Source organism: Pelodiscus sinensis, chromosome 19, assembly GCF_052426305.1.
Source record: "Pelodiscus sinensis isolate ZL-2025 chromosome 19, ASM5242630v1, whole genome shotgun sequence".
NCBI lineage: Eukaryota > Metazoa > Chordata > Testudines > Trionychidae > Pelodiscus > Pelodiscus sinensis.
Window position 1 is genome coordinate 26,095,816 of NC_143070.1, and position 21,709 is coordinate 26,117,524.

At 54.4% G+C, this 21,709-nt stretch overlaps 9 non-coding genes across 9 annotated transcripts; 1 reads left to right on the plus strand and 8 right to left on the minus strand.

The window, feature by feature from the left end:
• Positions 1 to 468: 468 nt before the first annotated feature.
• On the minus strand, positions 469 to 577 carry TRNAL-CAA (transfer RNA leucine (anticodon CAA)). Its single transcript has 2 exons — positions 540 to 577; positions 469 to 514 (listed from the first exon to the last, which is right to left on the minus strand). It is a non-coding gene; the product is annotated as a tRNA-Leu (tRNA).
• Positions 578 to 1,495: 918 nt separating this feature from the next.
• On the minus strand, positions 1,496 to 1,567 carry TRNAE-UUC (transfer RNA glutamic acid (anticodon UUC)). Its single transcript has one exon. It is a non-coding gene; the product is annotated as a tRNA-Glu (tRNA).
• A 457-nt stretch (positions 1,568 to 2,024) lies between these two features.
• On the minus strand, positions 2,025 to 2,096 carry TRNAC-GCA (transfer RNA cysteine (anticodon GCA)). The gene has a single exon. It is a non-coding gene; the product is annotated as a tRNA-Cys (tRNA).
• A 7,129-nt stretch (positions 2,097 to 9,225) lies between these two features.
• On the minus strand, positions 9,226 to 9,297 carry TRNAE-UUC (transfer RNA glutamic acid (anticodon UUC)). Its single transcript has one exon. It is a non-coding gene; the product is annotated as a tRNA-Glu (tRNA).
• A 460-nt stretch (positions 9,298 to 9,757) lies between these two features.
• TRNAR-UCU (transfer RNA arginine (anticodon UCU)) lies at positions 9,758 to 9,862 on the minus strand. Its single transcript has 2 exons — positions 9,826 to 9,862; positions 9,758 to 9,793 (listed from the first exon to the last, which is right to left on the minus strand). It is a non-coding gene; the product is annotated as a tRNA-Arg (tRNA).
• A 4,476-nt stretch (positions 9,863 to 14,338) lies between these two features.
• TRNAG-UCC (transfer RNA glycine (anticodon UCC)) lies at positions 14,339 to 14,410 on the minus strand. Its single transcript has one exon. It is a non-coding gene; the product is annotated as a tRNA-Gly (tRNA).
• Positions 14,411 to 16,303: 1,893 nt separating this feature from the next.
• Positions 16,304 to 16,385, plus strand: TRNAS-AGA (transfer RNA serine (anticodon AGA)). Its single transcript has one exon. It is a non-coding gene; the product is annotated as a tRNA-Ser (tRNA).
• A 1,044-nt stretch (positions 16,386 to 17,429) lies between these two features.
• TRNAF-GAA (transfer RNA phenylalanine (anticodon GAA)) lies at positions 17,430 to 17,502 on the minus strand. Its single transcript has one exon. It is a non-coding gene; the product is annotated as a tRNA-Phe (tRNA).
• Positions 17,503 to 18,072: 570 nt separating this feature from the next.
• TRNAE-UUC (transfer RNA glutamic acid (anticodon UUC)) lies at positions 18,073 to 18,144 on the minus strand. The gene has a single exon. It is a non-coding gene; the product is annotated as a tRNA-Glu (tRNA).
• Positions 18,145 to 21,709: the final 3,565 nt, after the last annotated feature.

A 21,709-nucleotide genomic window follows, 5' to 3' on the forward strand; every position in this document is an offset into this window, starting at 1 on the left:
GCCACACAAAATTCACACAGCAAACCGGGCTCTTAGAACAGGGGAAGTTTGGGGGCTCGTTGCTGGGCCGTGGGGTGAAGCATCAAACCAGCCCCCTGCTGTGGGGCCTGTGAGTGTTGCTGAATGTGTGCCCCTGGAAACGGGAAACAAAAGGTCTGGGAGCCACACAGAGACCCTGCTGGGCTGAAGTCCCAACGACTCCACTTTGTCTTTGCCTGTGGGCTTGTTTGTCTGCAGCCTGGGAACCTCCTGGCTCCTCAGACCACTGGTCTGGATGGAGCGTTACAGACGTTGAAATAATGGAATTGCTGTGTAGACGCTCCCATTGTTATTGCAGTATAATGGCCGTTATTCCCAAGGAACGCTGCCGTGTAGATGCAGCCTCAGAGAAATGCTGAGGAAGGGCTCCTGCAATGTCAGGGGAGTCATTGAAATGAGGTCACTTCTCTAGATATGAAAAGGAGTCCATGTCAGGAGTGGGATTTGAACCCACATCCCCCTTTGGAGACCAGAATACCCAACTGAGGGAAAGACATAACTTTGAGTCTGGCGCCTTAGACCACTCGGCCATCATGACACATGGGTAAAGATACTCACCCGCAGTTTTCTTACATATGTGAGTTGCTCGGGAAGGCGGCAGGAGCACCTCTCTTTCCCCACCTAACAGCCGCTCTACAGCACAGCTGGGTTTATCCCCACACACCCTCATCTACCGTTGTGAGGTATTTTACAGGGAGCTGACAGGAAACAGAAGAGGGTAAACCGCTGGCCGACAGAACCGAAGCCTGGGATTGTCCTGTGCCAGGGAGTCTGTGTCAGTGCCCTTGGGGATCCTGAGCAGGGTTGGTACTTGGGGGCGGGAGCTGTTCTGAAAGGCTGTAGGCGCCCTTAGACCCTTTTGTCCTTCCCTGTCTCACCCCAGCGCTGAGCAACACTCAGTGTCGGTCTGAGCATCCGTCCTGCTCTGGGACGTGTCTCTGTGGCAGGAACCTGCCCAGGCGGCTCTCGCAGTGAGGCCCCTCCCTGGCAGCACCGAGCAGTGAGAGCTGAGTGAAGGGGGAGGCAGGGCCGGGGGAGAAGGCTCCATGACTGTGTCAGAGGGAGGCTCTGCCCTGGCCAGTGGGGAATCGTTGCCTCTCCGAGGGGCCCAGGCCTGGTGTGTCATTTCCCCAGGTTACTGAGTGGGGGCTGGAGCCAGTTCTGTGTTGTCTCCTTCAACAACCAAACTGAACCCATGGATCTTGTGCCGACCTGACACTGTGCTGGGCTAGTGCTGAGTGCACCACAGAGCTTCCTGCAGGGCTGCCCACGTGGGAGAGGGGAGGGGCAGTTTGAGTCACCCAGCTCTGCCCCTTCTGAAGGGCTTGTGAAAACGGCAGGTGCTGTCTTGGCAGTGAGGGAGAGGGGCCCTGAGTGAACCTCTTGGGTCACATCTGCTGTATCAATGAGGTAAGATGAATGAGTAGGCAGATGTCAAGTGAAAAGTGAGGCTGGTTTCCCTGACTGGGAATTGAACCCAGGCCTCAGCAGTGAAAGTGCTGAATCCTAACCACTAGACCATCAGGGACACATGAATGAGGTTTTTTCCTTACCTACACTAGCCTTTCACAGGCCACTTTCTGTCCCCTTCAGGACATGGGTCCATTTTCCATTGGCCAGAGGGGACAAGAACAGAAACCAAACAGAACATCAAAGCAGCCAGACTGGGCCATGCCAGTTGCCCAACTAGCTCAGGATCCTGTCTCACAACAGCAGCCAATCTCATTGCCCAGTGGGAATCCTCAGGACAGACATTTGTTAAGTGATCCCTCCCGTCACCAATTCCCAGCTTCTAGAATACACCAGCTCAGGACACCTGCCCTGTCCATCCTGGTGAAATGCCATTCATTGTGGCCACCAGGGCTTCCAAAGTTGAGTAGCTCTGCATTAAGGGTTCTTATTAATGTCAAGAACCTCAAGCAATGTAAAGCCAGATTGTGATGGAACTGGAAAGGAAAATGATTACACTAGAAGGAAACTTTCCAAGGGGGCACTTGGATTTGAACCAAGGACCACTTAATCTGCAGTCAAACACTCTACCACTGAGCTACACCCCCACTGAAATTGTCACATGCAGCCAATGTTGGGAACTGGACAAGGAACAAGAGACAAGAGGCTTTTGTGTAACTCAAATCCCAGGTGCCACCCTTGGGCTTGGTCTCCACACAGAGCAGGCGGGTGGCAGGGGTCTGATGCTGTCACAGCTGCAAGGCAAGTCACCCACCTGGCCCCTGAGCTCCATGTGGGCAGCAGCCAGACCGTGTGAATGGAACAGAGGGTCATGGGGGGCGGGGATTTGTATATTTTAGGAAGGGTCCTGAGTCCTGGTTCCCAGCCACGCACCTTGGCAGAAAGACCAGCAGCCCCTGCACAAAGCGCATTGTGGGAATAAGAGTTGGGACAACAGGAAAGGGGCCGGCCAGAGAGCCGGTGGGAGAAGATGGGAGTGAATCCTGCTACCTCTCATGCGCAAAGGCAGCACTTTTCCAATGCAGCTAATTCTGCCCCACCTGAAACTTGCCTCCAGTGCTTCTGACACTTCCTGGCCCAAGAGAGCTGGTGTCCAGCAGCTCTCTGCCCCAGCGTGGCTGACTTTTGGGGAGAGCAAGTAGGAAGTGGGGACTGGGGCCGGGGGGGGAGGGGGCTACAGGAGCCACTTAGCCCCCTGGCTGGCTCTGCTGGTAAAAAGAAAAATTGGAAATTTCTCCCTTCATTGGAGAATGTGGGTATCGATCCCACTACCTCTCACATGCGAAGCGAGCGCTCTATCACTTGAGCTAATTCCACTGCTTCATGTACAATGGTCTACTTGGAGGCACTTCCCTTCTCCACAGAGACGTCGGCCTTCTAGGTCAGTTAGTCCTGGGAAAGGAGAAGGCTCCGAAAAGGCCTCAAGGGCAGATCTCAAGGAGACTCCCTGCAGCAAAGCCATGGGGGGGGGGGGAGGGGGCTCTGAGATGGCCCCTGCCCTGCAGCCTGTCCCACCTGGCCATTGTCATAGACTCTTTGTGAGGTCATCACCTCCCAACCTCCTTTAGCCAATAAGCTGAGGGGCTGCAAAAGGCCCTTGTGATGTCATTGCCACACCCACCCCTGCCAGCCAGGGCTAATGTCCTGCCCCAGGCAGCCCCTTTGCATGGCTGAGCTGCTCCCAGGGGTGAAAGTGACACATTTCTCACAGGGCCTGTTCTATTGGGCACCACCCCTTGGGCTGGGCAGGAGGGAGGGGGAGGCTCAAGGCAGGAAGTTGGGGGAGGGGTTGTGATAGGACAGTACCTGTAAGAAATTAAAATGTGGAGTGTGGGAGGCTCAAGGCAGGGATTTGGGGAGTGTGTGAGGGGGGGGGGGCTCAGGGCAGGGGTGAGGATGTGGAAGGGTAGAGAAGTCAGGGCACAGGATCTGGGATATGGGGGAGGCTTGGGGCTGGGACTGTGTGTGTGTGTTGAGGGGATCCCTCTGCTCTGAGCTCCCTGAGGCCCTTTAACACACATGGACTGACCTGGGCGCAGGCCAATGAGGGGGGTTTCAGTGAAGCTACATGTAAATGGATCCCTCTAGCAATCCCTGCCAGCCACACGCACAGGGGGAGGGACTTTAGCCAAGGAAGCAGAAGCAGCCACTCTGAGGGAGGTTTAGAAGCAAAGATGGGCTGCTGCCAGGATGGATGAGGGGATGTCACAGGGCACGAGCATGGCCAGGGAAGCAGAGAGGGCCCTGCTGCACCGAGAGACATGCCAAAGCCTGGGATTGAGCCAGGGACCTTTAAATGTTTCATCTAAGGCTCCGCACACTGAGCTGCCAACAAAACCCGTCTGGCTCATTATTAACTGTCCAGGATGTTTGGCAGCCGTGTCACAGCCTGAGTGTTGCTCAGCACTAGTAGGAGACAGGGAGGGACAAAATGGTCCTTTCAGAACAACCCCCAGCCCTAACCCCAAGGACCAGCCCTTCCCTCCACCCTTACTGGGAATTGCCTGGATGCCAGCCCAGCCCAGTGTCAGCCTAAGGACTGACTGGTCTGTAAAAGCTGCATCCTGGAAATGAGGAAGCAGCTAAAGTGACTCTGGTGGGACTTGAACCCACAACCTTTGAATGTCTTGCTGGACTCACGTTAACCATTACAGCTTAGAAGTCCAACATGCTTTCTATTGCACCCCAGAGCCTGATGGGCTGGTGAGTTTGATATCTCCACTCTCTGCTTTGCAGCATGGCAATTGCTGGGGGGGGAGGGTCTGTCTCTTTTGGGAGAGAAGGAAGGAAGAGGGAGGGGGCCACTGAAATTAAAGGAGAGAGCAGTAATTGGACAACGTGGGCATCGATCCCACTGCCTCTCGCATGCTAAGCGAGCGCTCTACCACTTGAGCTAATTCCCCTGCCTGCAAAAGGTTTTGCTGCCTCACCCGCCTTGTTCCAGAGCCCACAACATCTCTGCGAGTGCTACTTGTGAGACTCACGCCTGTGGGCCGGCTAGCTCGGAGGTTTAGAGGACGTGGTGCTCATATCACACTGACGCGTCTTAAGAGCAAGCCCCTTATTTCAAGCTATAACAGGCTCGCTATTCCGACGTCCCTGCATGGGGATTTATTTCGAAGTGCTGTGTAGCCAGCCCCAAATTACAAAATAAGCTATTTCAAAATAGGTGCATTGATTATTTTGAAGTATGGGACGCACCCCTAGTGAGTTAGAGCTGAGCTCTGCCCCCAGATCCCTGCTTCACCCACCCACGTACTGACTCCCTCGCTGCCATGGGGCTGTTTGCATTGGCCTCTTCTCTCTGTAGCCAGCCTTCAGCCAGGACTGAGACTCAGGCAGGAGAATGTGACCTGGCTCCCTGCACCTGGGCCCTGAATTTCTCATCCCTCCAGAGACACTTGTTAGTGGAGGAATAAATCACAGTCACATGAGTGTAGATTATGAAATTTTGTAGCTGTTGTTGCCTTGGAAACTCCCCCCAGACCTTCCCCTGGGGTCCTGGACAGCCGCTCACACTGCACAGCTCACTTCGAGGTGAGGGTGCTGTGTAGACGTGCCCGTCCTGTTGAGGGCCAGCCTGCTGGGGGGAGGCTCTGGCCACTTCCTTTCCTCGTGTGTCTCAGACTGTGTCTACACTGCAGGGCTACGTCTACACTGCAGGGTTTTTGTGCTAGAGAAACTGCTCTTGTGTAAAAACTTGCAGAGCGTCTACACTGAAGGCACATTTTGGCGCAAGTAAATGTATAGTGCAGCATCAGACAACAGGGCTTCTTGCACAGAAGTTATTGTTCTCCCCATGAGGAATAAGCCCTCTTGTGCAAGAACTCGCCCACAAGGAGGCAGTGTGGATGGGCAACAGGGGTTTCTTGCTCAAGAAAGCCCAATGGCTAAAATGCCCATCAGAGTTTTCCTGCGCAGGAGAACATCCACACTGTCATGGCTGCTTTTACAGAAAAGCACTTCTCTTGTGCAACAGCACATGGGAGGTGCAGCTGTGTAGTGTGGGCAAGACATTTTGCACAAAACAGTTCTTGTGTAAGAAGTCTGCAGGGTAGATGTAGCCAGGGGGTGTTTGGGTTTGTTACCAGCACTGAGCTTTGTACAACAGCCCAGGGAACATTGTGAAAAGCCAAAACCTTCCTGCCCTGGGTGTCCTTGGCCAGTCAGCAAGTGGCAGAAAGGTTCCCTGAAGTGCTGACTTCAGGTGATTTGAAGCAAACCCTACCAGCTCAGATGAGGTGGCCGAGTGGTTAAGGTGATGGACTGCTAATCCATTGTGCTCTGCACGCATGGTTTTGAATCCCATCCTCATCGGGTGTTTGCAGCCCTTTCTCTTGCCTCTCCCAGAGGTTCAGTGCCAGCCCCTCCTGTAACCCTGCCTGCCCCAGCCCCTCCCGCTGCAGCCTGGAGAAAGGGGAAATCGCCACAGAGACACTCCCAGCTGGGACCCTCAATCCCTTCTGCCCTCAAGGGGAAACCTCACAAAGGAGATTCCAGGCAGCCAGGCCATGGGGGTCTCTGAGATGCCCCAGCCCTGCAGCCTGTCCAACTTGGCTGTTGCCATGGCCCCTCTGTGAGGTCACTGCCTCCCAGCCAATGAGCTGAGGTGCTGCAAAAGTTCCTTGTGATGTCACTGCTGCCTTGCAGGCTCATGGCCAGCCCCTTGGCATGTGTGAGCTGCTCTCCCTGCCCCCGTCACTCAGGGCTGGTTCTGGGATTCAAGCAGGGAACATCAAAGGCTGCTCAGGGGGCCACATTGCTAGGCCAGGGACCCTCCTGTGGGGCTGTGAGTGTTGCTGTCCCTGCTGTACAGACACGGCCATAGAGCCTCAGGAGGCTGCAGCAGTGGGAGACACTTCCCTGGTTTCGGGAGGTAGACGAGATTTCAAGTCCCATGACTTGGAGCCAGCTACAGATACCCATGGAAAACTGATCAGCCCTTCCTGTGTATCTGGCTTCTTCAAAGGGGCTAAATAAGGAGCTTAAAGTTGAAGAAGGGACAGTTAGAAGGTGAATTTCTGTCTCTGGCACTGTCCCACCTGACAAAGAATTTACATTCCTCTGCTTTCTGAGACAGTTGGCAAGGATGCTCCACAGTGGCTGTCTCTCTCTCCCTCTCTGCAGAAGCTATTCAGACCCCTCACTAGCAAATGCTGGTGTTAGGTGCAGCTCTGAGTTCTAAAACCCCAGGGCTACGTCTACACTGGCACCTTTTTCCGGAACTGCTTAAAATGGAATACTATTCCGTTTTCAGTTTTTCTGGAAAAGGAGCGTCTACATTGGCAGGCTGCTTTTCCGGAAAAGCCCTTTTTCTGGAAAAGCGTCTGTGGCCAATGTAGACGCGCTTTTCCGGGAAAGAGCCCCAAGCGTCATTTTCACGATCGGGGCTTTTTTCCGGAAAAGACTACTGGGTTGTCTACACTGGCCCTTTTCTGGAACAGTGTTCCAGAATAAGGACTTATGCCCGAGTGGGAGCAGAATAGTTTTTCCGGAATAGCAGCTGATTTTGTACAGTAGATCGTTGTTGCTTTTCCGGAAAAGCAAGCGGCCAGTGTAGACAGCTCACAGCTTATTCCAGAAAAGTGGCTGCTTTTCCGGAATAAGTGGCCCAGTGTAGACACAGCCCCTTTGTGTAGCTGCCTGCCCTGGGAGGTGAAGCAGCGGGAGGAAAGCAAGGAGCAGAGTGTCAGCTGCCAGCCAAGAGTCACAGGTGCCCTCTGCCTCCTGGGACCGCCCCTCCCTGAGCCACCAGCCCCCTGTCTCTCACCGTGTGCCCCTTGGGGAGTCCACTCGCTCTCCCATTGCCTGGCGGTGACAGAAGCGATGGAGACAGGCCCCAGGGAGCAGAGTTGCCCCACTGGGAAAGTGCCTCCTACACAGGGGAGAGGCAGTGGCTCCCTCCACAGCCGACTCCCTGGGGGTGGGGCCTGGGCTGCTTCCTTGCTGGCCTAACAAGAGAGCTCTTTGCCCCGCCTCCATGAACTGCTCACTAAGCTGATTGGCTGGCTGGGAATGCCACTCAAGGGCACAATCACTCAGCTCCCTGGCATGCCCTGAGTGATGGAGCTGACTGACGGGAGGTGTCAGTGGAGCAGGTCAGAAGCCCAGCCCCGTCTCCTGTCACTGGAGAGATGGCCCTGTGCTGGGATATGAGAGTATCCCAGTGATGCTCCTCGCAGCCCAGGAGAAGAAGGGGGCTCTGGGTGGAAAGGAACCAAGTAAAGCAGGTCCCAGTGGGCATGAACTGGGCACCAGTTTGGCCCAGTTGATTGAGGGGTGGTTGGTGTCATGGGCAGCGCTCAGGACTCAGAACCCTGGAATCTGAGGCCCCTTTCCTGCCCCCCTTCCCGGGCTGACCCAGTGGCCGAAAGGGGCTGCAGCTGCTGCTGGCAGGGAAGAAGCTGGGAGGCAAGGTGCTGGCAGCAAGAGATTCCGGCTGCCTCTTTGCCCTGGGTCTGCCGGCCGCCAGCCACCTTGACCAACCCTCAAACCAGCTGGACTAGCCAGCCCACGTCACAGTGAGTCGCTAGTGGCCCTGTCAGAGAAGAGCCATTGGCAGCTGCAGAGACGTCTCTGCAGCTGCCTGAGACGCCTTTCTTGAAAGGGCCACTGGTGAACTGCACCTTTGTAGGCCTGCTAGCTCAGTTGGTTAGAGCGTTGTGCTAATAATGCCAAGGTCATGGGTTCAAGCCCCATGCTAGCTGCAGTGGTGTTTGGTTTGGTAACTTCCCTTCCTTTAGCTGCCTGCTATGGACAGGGAAGCAGAAAGAAGCAAAAATGTGAGCTTTGCAGGAAGCAGGGCAGAGATCTGGTAGGAGGAGGCTCCAGCCTGCACAGCCCCAGTGGCTAAAAGGGCCTTGGCCTGGCTTCCTGTCCTCAAAAGCAGGGGACCTGATGCCCAAATTCCTGCTGCTGCAGTGGCTACCTCAAGGCACCAGCTGGGGGGCAGGCTCTGGAGCCCAAGCCACACGGGGAGACTCAATATGACTGGGAGGCCTGGAGCGTGTGAGCCCTGCACAGAGGCTGCTGCTGGGGGCCTGCTTCAGTGGCCCAGCAGCTCAAGTTCCCCTGAACCAGCTTCTCCCCCTGAAGCCACCCCCCAGCGCTGCTGAGGCCCCTGACATGAGGCAGTGGGACCACCAGAGGAAGGTGCCAGCCTTAGCCCTTCCTCCCAGCCTCCACCCCCTCCCAGGGTCTTTCCCCAGCCCCTCCCCAGTTCTACATTCCCCACATAAAAACCAGAGAGTTTGTTCTTTCAACAGGGAAAAGTCCTGTTTGTGTTACCAGCAAGGGGAGGGGGAGAGGGAGAGGGAGAGGGAGAGGGAGAGGGAGAGGGAAGGGGATGTGTTGGGGTATGTTGTGGTTGGGAGGGAGGCACAGAGGGGCAAAAAATGAGGAGTAATATTAGTTAGTTGAAACCAAGGGGCTGGGTTTAAACTACTGCAGAAAAAAGGACTCTGCCCCTGGAGCTGCCCTGTCCTCTCCAGAGCCCTTAGGCTGGCACCGGGGAGGCCTGAGCCCAGGCAGTGCCCAGCCAAGGGGGAGGGAAGGGCTGGGGGATGTTCTGAAAGGCTGCTGGCACCATTAGACCCTTTTTTTAGCAGTAAGGGAGAGGTGGGAAAGGGGCCCTGAGTTAACCTCTTGGGTCACAGCTGCTGTAACATGTGGCAAGAAAGTTGACTATGGAGTTGTTTGGTAAAAATTGCTGGGGGCTTCCCTGACTGGGAATTGAACCCAGGCCACAGCAGTGAAAGTGCTGGATCCTAACCACTAGACCATCAGCAACACATAAAGCATGTCTCCTTGCTCACCTACACTAGCCTTTCACAGGCCATTTAATGTCCACTTCAGGATGCGGGGAGGGTCCATTCTCCCTTGCCCAGAGGGGACAAGAACAGCCAAATAGAACAGCAAAGCAGCCAGACTGGGCCATGCCAGTTTGCCAGACCAAATTGGGTTTTGAAATTTGTGTAGCTTTTTCCAGAAGAGCCGTGCAGTGTAGACACAGCCTGAGTGTTGCTCAGCACTAGTAGAAGACAGGGAGGGACAAAATGGTCTAACGGCACCTGCAGCCTTTCAGAACCACCCTCAGCCCAGCCCCAAGAACCAGCCCTTCCCTCCACCCTCACTGGGGTCTGCTGGGAACTGCCTGGACTCAAGCCAACCCCTGTGTCAGCCTAAGGATTGCAGCCTAAGGATTGCCTGGTCTGTAAAAGGTGCCCTGGAAATGAGAAAGTAGCTAAAGTGACTCTGGTGGGACTTGAACCCACAGCCTTTAAATGTCTTGCTGGGCTCATGTTAACCACTACAGCTTAGAAATCCAACATGCTTTCCATTGCACCACAGAGCCTGCTGGCCAGTTGGTTGAGTCTGAAATCTCCACTCTGCTTTGCACCATGGCAATTGCTGGGGGAAAGAAAGGGGGAGCCAAGTCTGTCTCTTTTGGGAGAGCAGGTAGGAAGAGGGAGGGGGCCACTGAGCCCCTGACCCTTAAAGTAAGGGATAAGAACTGAGCTGCAGGTGGAGAATGTGGGTATCGATCCCACTGCTTCTCACATGCTAAGCAAGCGCTCTACCACTTGAGCTAATTCCCCTGCAGGGACAAAAAGAAAGCTCTCCTGCCCCACGCACATTGTTCCAGAGCCCACAAGGTTCCTGCAGATGCCCAAGGCTTCTTTCGGAAAGGGCCACTTGTGATTTATTTCGAAGTAAGTGCTGTGTAGCCAGCCCCAAATTACAAAATAAGCTATTTCAAAATAGGTGCATTGATTATTTTGAACTATGGGATGCACCCCTAGTGAGTTAGAGCTGAACTCTGCCCCCCACTCCCTGCTTCACCCACCCACGTACTGACTCCCTCGCTGCCATGGCGCTGTTTACATTGGCCTCCTCTCTCTGTAGCCAGGCTTCAGCCAGGACTGAGGCTCAGGGGAAACCTCACAAAGGAGATTCCAGGCAGCCAGGCCATGGGGGTCTCTGAGATGCTCTAGCCCTGCAGCCTGTCCCACCTGGCTGTTGCCATGGCCCCTCTGTGAGGTCACTGCCTCCCAGCCAATGAGCTGAGGTGCTGCACAAGGCCCTTGTGATGTCACTGCTGCCTCCCAGGGCTCATGTCCTGCCCCTGGCCAGTCCCTTGGCATGTGTGAGCTGCTCCCCCTCTGCCCCCCTCACTCAGGGCTGGTTCTGGGGCTCAAGCAGGGAACATCAGTGGCTGCTCAGAGGGACATATTGGGGCCTGTGAGTGTTGCTGTCCTGCTGTACAGACACGGCCATAGAGCCTCAGGAGGCTGTAGCCGTGGGAGACACTTCCCTGGTTTCGGGAGGGAGACGAGACGTCAAGGCCCATGACTCGGAGCCAGCTACCGATACCCATAGAAAGCTGATTTTCAGAGGGGTGTGATCAGCCCTTCCTGTGTATCTGGCTTCTTCACAGGGGCTTAATCAGGAGCTAAAAGTTGAAGAAGGGACATTTAGAAGGGTGAATTTCTTTCCTTGGCATTTTTTGCTGTGTGCTGCATGGGCCTAATGGACAAGCCACGGGCTTCCTGAGTCAGGGATTGTGGATTCAAGTCCTAGCTGGGGTGACAGTTTCCTTTCACTGACAAAGAGTTCCTCTGCTCTCTGAAGTAGTTGGCAAGGATGAGGGGCAGTTGCTGTCTCCTTCTCTACAAAAACTGTTCAAACCCCTCACTAGCAAGTGCTGGTGTTAGGTGCAGATCTGGTTGCTAAAAGCCCAGGTATCCGAATGAAGGGGCACATTTTGCTCTAGAAGGCCCAGGAGTGACAGCCAGAGGGAGGTGGCTGTAGCAGGGTCTGTCTGGAGACAAAGAGGAGCCTGAGGATGAGAAGGCCCATGAGAGGCAGAGACTCCAGAGCAGTGGGGTGGTTAGTTATTTGGTCTGGCAAACTGACAGACAATCCCCAGGCCCTGAGCATGGTGCGGGCGAGGCCCATGGGGCAGTTTGCCTGGTGGGGTTTGGGGGGTGGAGAAGCTGTGAAGCTCTGTGAGTGGATAAGGTCCCTGGCTGAGCTGCGCCACCTGCCGTGTGTGTGACTCAAACTGTCCCTCGTCCCCTTTTGTGTGTCTGTTGCGCTTCCGGCATCTTTCCTCAGGCACGTTCATCCGGCAAAGATCCCCCCCAGCGATCTTGTATCTTCCTTTGTGCAGCTCAGCCGCAGACACTGCCAGGGCTGGAAGGAAATTGCTGCACTTTGGGAGTCAAAGGTGTTGTCTGGGACCATAGGGCAGTTTCACCCAAAAGCTTGAGGGGGGCACCATGGCTCAGCTGGCTAAAGTGCTTGTTTTGTAAAGAGAAGATCCTGGGTTCTATGCCTGGTGGTGCCTTATTGCAGCCTGTGCTTGCATTTTCCTATGTCCTTCTGGGGCACAAAAGAGGCCTCCTCTGGCCACCCATAGAACTGCGGGTTCAGGAAAAGGCTGATATGGGAGGAGTGTTCGGATGAAGGAAACCACAAGTGAGAAGCACCTGATGCCCACAGACCCTGACTCTCCATGGCTGCAGGAGCTGCAGAGGTTGCACCCTCAGGCTCTCTGAGCATGGACACCCCCAGGGAATCACAAGGGCATGTGGTGCTGTCTCTCCTGTCCCAGCAATTGCAGTCAGAGCCCTGCCTTGCCAGTGCCAGTCACAGCAGCCTCTGCACCTGCTCCAGGCTTGTGGTTTCCTTCTTCCCAACACTCCTCCCCACTCAGCCTTTTCCTGAGCCAGCAGTTCCATGGGTGGCCAGGGGAGGCCTCTCCTGTGTCCCAGAAGCTGCCAGGCTCTGACTCTTGTCCCCTTGGTGCCCCCGTCTAAATTCTCTTTTAAATTGGTCTTTATGGTCCTTGTCATGGCTCCTTCCCCACTCTGGCATGATAAATGCAGAAGTGAGGGCCAGCAAGTGTACCCCAAAACCTTTCTACCAGGCTTTGGTATAAAACTTCCCCCAAGATCTTAAAAACCTAGATCTTGGGAATAAAACTTCCGCTGCCACCACCCAAATGTTGCTAAAGAAACCAGGGGAAAGATCATTTGGGAAATCTTCCCCCTAAAACAAAAATCAGGGCACACCATTAACCACTGCCAGGTTAATAAAAGAAAAGAAAGAACTTTTATTATTACAACAATATTCTGGTTGCAAGTATAATGACTAGAGAGGAAGGTAACAAAATATACTCATGGAGAAACTCCATGGGCCTAGAACTTAGTTACAAAGAAAAGCCAAAACATCTTTTAAGCAGTGCCAGATCTCAGATCCCATACCCAATCCATAACACAATAAAACCTAACGAAACTACCTAAACTTTACCCTACTTACAGAAAATGAAGAATGATGTCTTGGAGAGAGAGAGAGACATGCTTGTCCCTCTCTGTAGCTGCAGAGAACTCTCAGAGAGACAAAAGGGAGAAAAGAAAAAAACCCAAATTCCTTTGTCACAGTTTGAAAAGTCCCACCTACATTCCTATTGGTCACTCCACCTGGCTAGGTGTAGTTAACCCCTTAATCCCCAGGCTGCTGGCTAACCCTCATAATCATGACAGTCCTGCTCAGGGTGTTTTTCTCCTCAGCAGCGCACAAGAGAGAAGCTGTTGACACAGGCCCTTGAAGGCAAAACGAGCTTTGCCTGCCCCCCTCAGCCTGACTCCCTACTTGGCCCCATTCCTGCCTCTCTTCCTTGGCTGACCCAGTGACTGAAAGGCGCTGCGGCTGCTGCTGACAGGGAAGAAGCTGAGAGGCAAGGTGCTGGCAGCAAGAGATTCCAGCTGCCTCTTTGCCCTGGGTCTCAGTGCACCATGCCGGCCGCCAGCCACTAGTGGCCCTGTCAGAGAACAGCCATTGGCAGCTGCAGAGACAGCCCTTCAGCTGCTGGACGTGCCTTTCTGAAAGGGCTATTTGGAACCTATGTTTTGGTTGGCTGGCTAGCTCAGTTGGTTAGTGCATGGTACTAGCAAGGTCATGGGTTCAATCCTTGTGCTGGCCACAGATATATTTGCTGGGGTGACTGTTCTACCCCTGCCCCTCTACTTTAGCTGCCTGCTATGCACAGGGAAGCAGAAACAGGCAAAAGGCTGAGAGCTTTTCAGGAAACAGTCCAGAAAATTGGTAGGAGGAGGCTCCAGACTGAGTGGCTGAAAGGCCTTTGACCTGGCCGGCTTTCCCCAATAGCAGGGAAAACTCTTCTCTTCCCTCTGTTGTGGGGCCACCTTTGGGCCTGCTGGCTCAGCTGTTTAGAGCTTGATGCTAATAATGCCCATGTCACGGGTACAAGCCCCATGCAGACCCTACAACAGCCAAATTAGTTTTGTTTGAGCTGCTCCCCACGAAAAACGGTGAGAGGGAGCCCTTGGCTGTGGGACCCATTTGTGCCTGTGGTTCAGGGTTAAATAAGATCTCCCCCAGGAGGTTGCCTGTTCCCTTCCCACCTTGCATTGGCTGGGAATCAAATCAAGCAAGGGGCAGCAAACGCCAGGCACTGTCATTGTCTGGGCCACAGATACGGACCGTCTTGGAGCTGTGATCCCAGGAGGAGTCTCTGCAGGCCCTGCAGTCCATGCGGAGGAATGTGGACATTTATGGCTAAATGGCCGATTGTCTTGCAAAGAAAGGCCACCTCCCTCCTACCCCCGCATCCTAGACCAAGTCAGAGCCAAGGTCAAGGAATCGCAGCAGAGGTATGTGAGGGAGGAACCACATTACTGTGCATGCTCTCGGAGAGGATGAAAAGCGGCGAGAGGCAGCCCACAGCTGCAGGACCCATTTGTGCCTGTTTTTTCAGGGTTCAAGTAAAACCTCAGCAAGGAGCTTTGATGCTCCCTCTTTACATTGCATTGGCTGGGAATTGAACCCAGGTCAACTGCTTGGAAGGCAGCTATGCTCACCACTATACCACCAATGCCTGCCTGCCAAAATGCTGGGAAAATTAGTGAGGGAAGCCCATGTCTGCCATGAGGCTGGCCAGAGGCGAGAGGGTGCCCGTGTGGTTTGGGTAAAGCAGAACTTCTTGGCCATTAGGCAAAGACCAGAAGTGGTGATGCTAGAGTAGTGGCTGCCCTGCACTCTCCGTGGTGTGAGGAGCCGGGCGGGAGAGGAGTCCCAGAGGTTGTTGGGTGGGAGAGTAGAGTTTATCAGACTCTGGGCTAAGCTCTAGAGCAGCCAAGGGAGAGGTGGGGAAGTGACTTCTGGATACTTTTTGTGGCCCAAGGATGCGGACCAAGAGCGTCCTTGTGCTTTTTGCCGTAAAGTGTTGTTTCTGGGTCCTTTACCTAAGATCGAGCACTTCTGCCTTCCGGAGAGCCATGTCCCAGGCACAAGCCCCCAGAGACTCCTCCAGGGACACATCACAGGACCAAGCACGGGGCAGAAACACTGGACATTGTCAGTGTCTGGGACAGAGATAAAGACCCTCTTGGAGCTGTGATCCGAGGGGGAGTCTCTGCAGGCCCGGCAGTCCAGGGGGAGGATTGCGGACATTTATAAACATAAAAACATAAGAACGGCCATACTGGGTCAGATCAAAGGTCCGTCTAGCCCAGTGTCCTGTCTGCCGACAGTGGCCAGCACCAGGTGCCCCGGAGGGGGTGGACCGAAGACAACGATCAAGCGATTTGTCTCCTGCCATCCTTCTCCAGCCTCTGACAAACAGAGGCCAGGGACACCATTTTATCCCCTGGCTAATAGCTTTTATGGACCTAACCTCCATGAAATTATCTAACATGTGGTCCAATGGCTGATGGCCTTGCAGAGAAAGGCCACCTCCCCCCTCCTGCATCCTAGACCAAGTCAGAGCCAAGGTCAACGAATTGCGGGAGGGGTATGCGAGGGCCCGTGAGGACAGGTCCCGCTCTGGGGAAGCACCGCAGCACTGTGCATACTGTGATGAACTGGACCGAATCCAGGGGTGTGGGGAACCCCTGTCTCCAGGGATAGTTGTGGAGTCTGGGATGGAGACACCTGGGAAGCAGCGGCTGCAGCTTCAGGATGACAACGCTGATGTCCTGCAGCTCCAGGGGATGCAGGAGGACTCCCAAACGTCTTCAGGCAGCGGGGAGGGAACATCAGGTGAGTGCTGGGAGGTTGCAACATCCAGGACATGTTGACACTTGCAGTCTCCTTCAGGAGAGGGATCCAAATGGAGACATTCAAAATTGTACATGAAACCGGGATTTAAATATCCCGCGCTCTATTTGCATAATCGTGTCCAGGTGCTGTTTCAAAATACTTTATTATGAAATAAAAAACACTGTTTAGATGCAGTTATTTGGGGAGAAAACCCTTCTTCTGAAATAACCCTTAAACACTCCCCTCTGGTCTGGATCTAACAGCAGTGTCAGCGTTTGCTAGTCGGGGCTCTGGACAGCACCTGCACAGAGGGAGATGGCAACTGCGGGACTCCGTGGCCAACTGTCCCAATGTCTCAAAGCAGAAAAGACAGCAAAAGAGGCCAATGCAACCAGCCCCCTGGCAGCGAGGGAGTCAGCATGTCGGTGGGTGGGGCAGGGAGCTGGGGGCAGATTTTGACTCTAACTAGCTGGGTGACCTTGGCCCATTCAGTGAACCTCTCCCTGTCTCCATGGCCCTGTCTGTACAGCAGGGACAGCAACACTAACAGGCTCTGCAGGAGGGGGCTGGTTTAATGCTTTACCCCAGGGCCCAGCAATGAGCCCCCAAGCTTGCCCTGTGTGCTGGAAGCCAGGTTTGCTGTGTGAATTCTGTGGGGCGGGTGAGGTCAGGCCTGAGCACTGGGATTATTTACCAGTTTCCCTTATCCTGGGACACTGCTGACTTCACAGCTGTGGTGGCCGAGTGGTTAAGGCGTTGGATTAGAAATCCAATAGGGTTTCCCTGCGCAGGTTCAAATCCTGCTCACAGCGCGGCCTGTGTTTTGGCCACGCCCTAACCAGGGCAACAAGCTGCACAACCCCTGAGCCACTCTCCCCAACCCCAGTCAATCCCTTTCTGCGCCTTCTGAGAGAAACACAGGGCATGGTGCCTCCTTATGGGTCCCTGGGCTCTGGGGAAACTATCAGCTCCTGCAGCCTCTGCCCTTTACCCAGCACCCCATGGCTCAGCCCTACCCCTGGGCGCTGCCCTGCTCCAGTGTGTGATAGGAGTTGAGTGAGAGGATGGAGCATCTGGGCCTCCCCCAAAGGTCCATCCATGAAGGGCAGAAATGCTGGGGATATGATGTGGGTCACTCCTCCCGAGGTGCACACCACCCTCCCCCCCGTGTTGGGAGCAAAGGGTCTAGAGAAGTATTGGGGGGGGGGGGGGTCTTGTTCCCTGCTCTTGCTCTGCCTTGGGCAAAGAATTAGTAACAGAATATTTGTCCAAGTTTATGTACAGAAAAAAACTGACAAGCATGTTTCTGTTTCTGTGGGGTGGTGGGTATCGTGTTTGCTTAATGTGCAAAAGGCTCCTGGTTCAAAGCCAAGCAAAAAGTGGGAACAGGGGGTTCTGCTCCTATTTGTGTCTCCCCAGGTAAACACAGCCCCTGCTGCTTGGGATAAGCCCAACTCCCAGGTTGAGTAAAGCAAGGAACAACAGGAGCCCTGTCCTAGAAAGGGAGGGGCCAGTGTGTGTGAGTGCATGGCCCAGACAGACAGCCCCAGGGTGCAAGGACAGAGCTGCTGGACATCTCTAGTGGCCCTGAGGGGGGGAGACATGGGTGCTAGTAACATGCTCATGTGGTGCCATGTTCCAGCACTGCCAACAGGGAGTGTTTTTTGTGGTGTCACCTGATTCCCCCCAACTGTAGCCCTTGTACCTGCCCTGTGCCAGGATAGAGACCCAGGGCCAAGAGAAAGCAGGAAGAGCCCCAGGATGCAGCTCATCTCCCCTTTTCTCCTGCAGTGCAGGTTGTGAGAACAGCTCTAAGCAAAACCATCAACTTGAAGTAATTAGCCCCTATTGGAGCATACCAAAGCCTGGGATTGAACCAGGGACCTTTAGATCTTCAGTCTAACGCTCTCCCCACTGAGCTACTTTGGCTGTGATAAGACTCTTGTGTGGCCTGTAATTCTCTGTCCAGGATGTTTTGCCGCATGTCGTCATGCCCTGCCCAGGAAGGCCAGACTGGCCTTTCCACAGTGCCCCTCCCCCACAGCCCAGAGCCAGGGTTCCCTCTAAGCCAGGCCTGGGCAATACAGGCCAGCGGGCTGGATCCAGCCCATGAAGCCACCCAACATGGCAGCAAGAAGCCTCAGGCAGATTCCCTGCTCGCCCTGCCCCCACGCACAGCTGAGAGAAGGGGCTGCTGGGCCCTTTGTGTCTCTCAGCTGGAGAGGAAAAGGCTTCAGGCCTGGTCCCTGCTCCAAGCTTGTTTGTGGCCAATGGGAGCTGCCTGCTTGAAGCCCTGGCCAGTCCCCACAAGCTCTTATTCACCCAGGGGTAGGACCTGTGCCCCCTGCGCAGGGAAGGGGCTGCCTGAGAAATGTGCTTGGCTGCTGGGAGTGTCTCCCCCTGGCACCCCAGCCCCTCCCTTCCCTCAGCCCCCTGGCCCTCCCTGTGATGGAAAAGGGCAAAGACTTGGCAGATTTCATGAGTACAGATGAGGGTGGTTTCCCTGACTGGGAATTGAACCCAGGCCTCAGCAGTGAAAGTGCTGAAACCTAACCACTAGACCATCAGGGACACATGAAGCCTTTTTGCTCACCTACACTAGCCTTTCACTGGCCACTTTCTGTCCCCTTCAGGACATGGGTCCATTTTCCATTGGCCAGAGGGGACAAGAACAGAAACCAAACAGAACATCAGAACAGCCAGACTGGGCCATGCCAGTTGCCCAACTAGCTCAGGATCCTGTCTCACAGCAGCAGCCAATTTCATTACCCAGTGGGAATCCTCAGGACAGACAATTGTTAAGTGACCCCTCCTGTCGCCCATTCCCAGCTTCTGGAATACACCAGCTAGGGACACCTGCCCTGTCCATCCTGGTTAAATGCCATTGATTGACCTTTCCTGCATTGAATGATCCAGTTCTGTTTTGTATCAAATGTCTTGGGCTGCGCAGGCCTTGAGTCATGGCAAGAGCTGGAGGGGAATGGGGAACGGCTGCACTTTGGAATGGGAAGGGGGTGTCTGGCACCATAAAGTAGAACAGTTTCAATTCCCTTTCCAAGGAAGGCACCGTGGCTTAGCTGGCTAGAACACCTGCCTCATAAACAGGAGAGCCTGGGTTCAAGTCCCAGTGGTGCCTTGTTGTAATCTTTGCTCACATTTACTTATGCCCTTCTGGGACACAGAAGAGGCCTCCCCTGAGGCTTTTTAAATAATTAACAAAATCATCCAAAGTGCAGCTGGTTTCACACACACTCAGCCTCACCCACAGCTGGGAGGCAGTTTGCAGGGAGCTGAAAAGAAACAGAAGAGGGGAAACTGGAGCCTGGCAGAACCAAGTCTTGGGATTCTTCTGTGTCCAGATGTGCTAAGCAGCTGGCAGCCAAGCTCCCAAGTGCTGGTCTGTTCCTACCCTCCCCAGGCAGGTGAATTCAGTGTCACCTACAGCTGGGACGCAGTTTGCAGTGAATTGAAAAGAAACTGGCTGGTAGAACCAAGGCTCAGGATACTTCTGTGTCCAGATGTGCAAACAGCTGGCAGCCAAGTGCTGGTGTGTTCCTGCCCTCCCCGGCAAGTGAATCCCCTCCTCTGGGTGTTACAGGCAGGACTTTGCCTGTCTGGCTTTTAGCCAGGGAACTTTTCTATGCCCGGCAAACGTGACACCCACAGCACTGCAGAAACCAGTCCCCTGCCTTTTGCAAAGAGGCCCCTAGAAGCACTTAGCCCCCTTGTTGTCTCTGCCTGTAAAACAAGGAAAAAGCAAATATCTATCACTGGAGAATATGGGTGTCGATCCCACTACCTCTCACATGCAAAGCGAGCGCTCTACCACTTGAGCTAATTCCCCCACCTCTTACAGAAAAGGGATGAAATCTAGACACAGCCATTGTGTAGACACGGCCTTGGGGTGTCACTAAACTAGCCCCAAGACACATTCCTTGCTTGGACCAGTCACAGTCCTACCTGAGACGTGTGTGACACAAAAGCCTCCTGTTCCCTGCCCAGTTTCCAACACTGGCTGCAGACCCAGCGATATTTGGTGCCTTGGCTGCTGTCCCTGCTGGCAGGGAGCTGTCCCGCACCTGCAGTTCATCTGCCTCCCGGAGAGGCAGCAGCTCTGTGAGGGGGAGAAGCCGGGGAATTTCCCTGCATGTATAAAAACCATCACTGCCGGCCCGGCCTGGGCCAGTGCGCTGGCATACCTCATGTCTGGAGCATCCACCAGGGAAAAACTGAAACTGTATCCTGCCAGGTGGGACTTTGACCCGCTATAGGGCTTGGGGTCCCTCCAACCCTCCCCAGGAGGAGCAATGGGGCCAGGGGACCCTCCACCCCTCAGCAGGAGCCAATGGGTGCCAGGGGGGCTCACACACACACAGGTGCACACACCCTCAATATTGGTGCCCAGGGCAAAACTCACTCTGTTCCTGGAACAGTGACTAGCAGTGGGGAAGACAGCAACTGTGCAGCATCCTTGCTAACTGTTTCAGAGAGCAGAGTAAACTCTTTGTCAGGGAGAGAAACTGTCACCCCAGATGGGACTCTGCAGCTCCTGCAGCCATGGAGAATTAGGGTCTGTGGGCATCAGGTGCTTCTCACTTGTGGTTTCCTTCTTCCCAACACTCCTCCCCAATCAGCCTTTTCCTGAACCCGCAGTTCCATGGGTGGCCAGGGGAGGCCTCTTCTGTGTCCCAGAAGGACCTGGGAAAATGTGAGCAAAGGAAGCAACAAGGCACCACTGGGAGTTGAACCCAGGCTCTTCTGTCTAGACAGAGCAAGCTAAGCCATGGTGCCCCCCTCAAGCTGTTGGGTGAAACTGCTCTGTGGCCCCAGACAACACCTTTGACTCCCAAAGTGCAGCAATTTCCTTCCAGCCCTGGCTGTGTCTGCGGCTGAGCTGCACAAAGGAAGATACAAGATCCCTGGAGGGTCTTTGCCGGATGAACGTGCCTGAGGAAAGAAGCTGGAAGCGCAACAGACACACAAAAGGGGACGAGGGACAGTTTGAGTCACACACACGGCAGGGGGTGCAGCTCAGCCAGGGACCTTATCCACTCACAGAGCTTCACAGCTTCTCCACCCCCCAAACCCCACCAGGCAAACTGCCCCATGGGCCTTGCCCGCACCATGCTCAGGGCCTGGGGATTTTCTGTCAGTTTTCCAGACCAAATAACTAACCACCCCACTGCTCTGGAGTCTCTGCCTCTCATGGGCCTTCTCATCCTCAGGCTCCGCTTTGTCTCCAGGCAGACCCTGCTACAGCCACCTCTTGCTGTCTGTCACTCCTGGGCCTTCTAGAGTAAAATGTGCCTCTTCATTCTGACTTTGAATACCTGGGGTTTTAGCAACCAGATCTGCACCTAACACAAGCTAGTGAGGAGTCTGGATAGCTTCTGCATCAAGGGAGACAGTAACTGCAGGGCATCCTCGCCAACTATTTCAGAGAGCAAAGGAATGCAAACTATTTGTTAGTGAACAACAAGGAAACTGTCACCCCAGGTGGGACTTGAACCCACAATCCCTGGCTTAGAAGGTCAGTGCCTTGTCCATTAGGCACCGGGGGACACAGAAAAGCCTGCCAGGGAAAGAAATTCACCCTTCTAAATGGCCCTTCTTCAACTTTTAGCTCCTAATGAAGCCCCTTTGAAGAAGCCAGATACACAGGAAGGGCTGATCACACCCCTCTGAAAATCAGCTTTCCATGGGTATCGGTAGCTGGCTCCAAGTCATGGGCCTTGACATCACGTGGCACCCCAGCCCCTCCCTTTCATGTGACAGAGGGGGGTGGGGGTAACGTCAGCTGATAATGCCCCTAGGTGCCAACCTGGGGAAGCCAGATAAATTAGGCCAGGCAGCTGCTTGTGCCTTGGCCTCCCTGCCCTCGGAGGCTGGTGCATTGGGCCGGCTCTGCCTGTTGCCTCCCTTGTGTGACTTGCCCAGTGTAACAGGCCAACTGTCGGAAAAGCCTCTTCCCACCCCCCAAAAAAGCAGAAGCAAAAGCTGCACAAATTGGGTGTTGAAATTTGCGTAGCTTTTCCCAGCAGAGCAGTGTAGGGCAGACACAGCCTGAGTGTTGCTCAGCACTGGTAGGAGACACGGAGGGATAAAACGATCTAATGGCACCTGAAGCCTTTCAGAA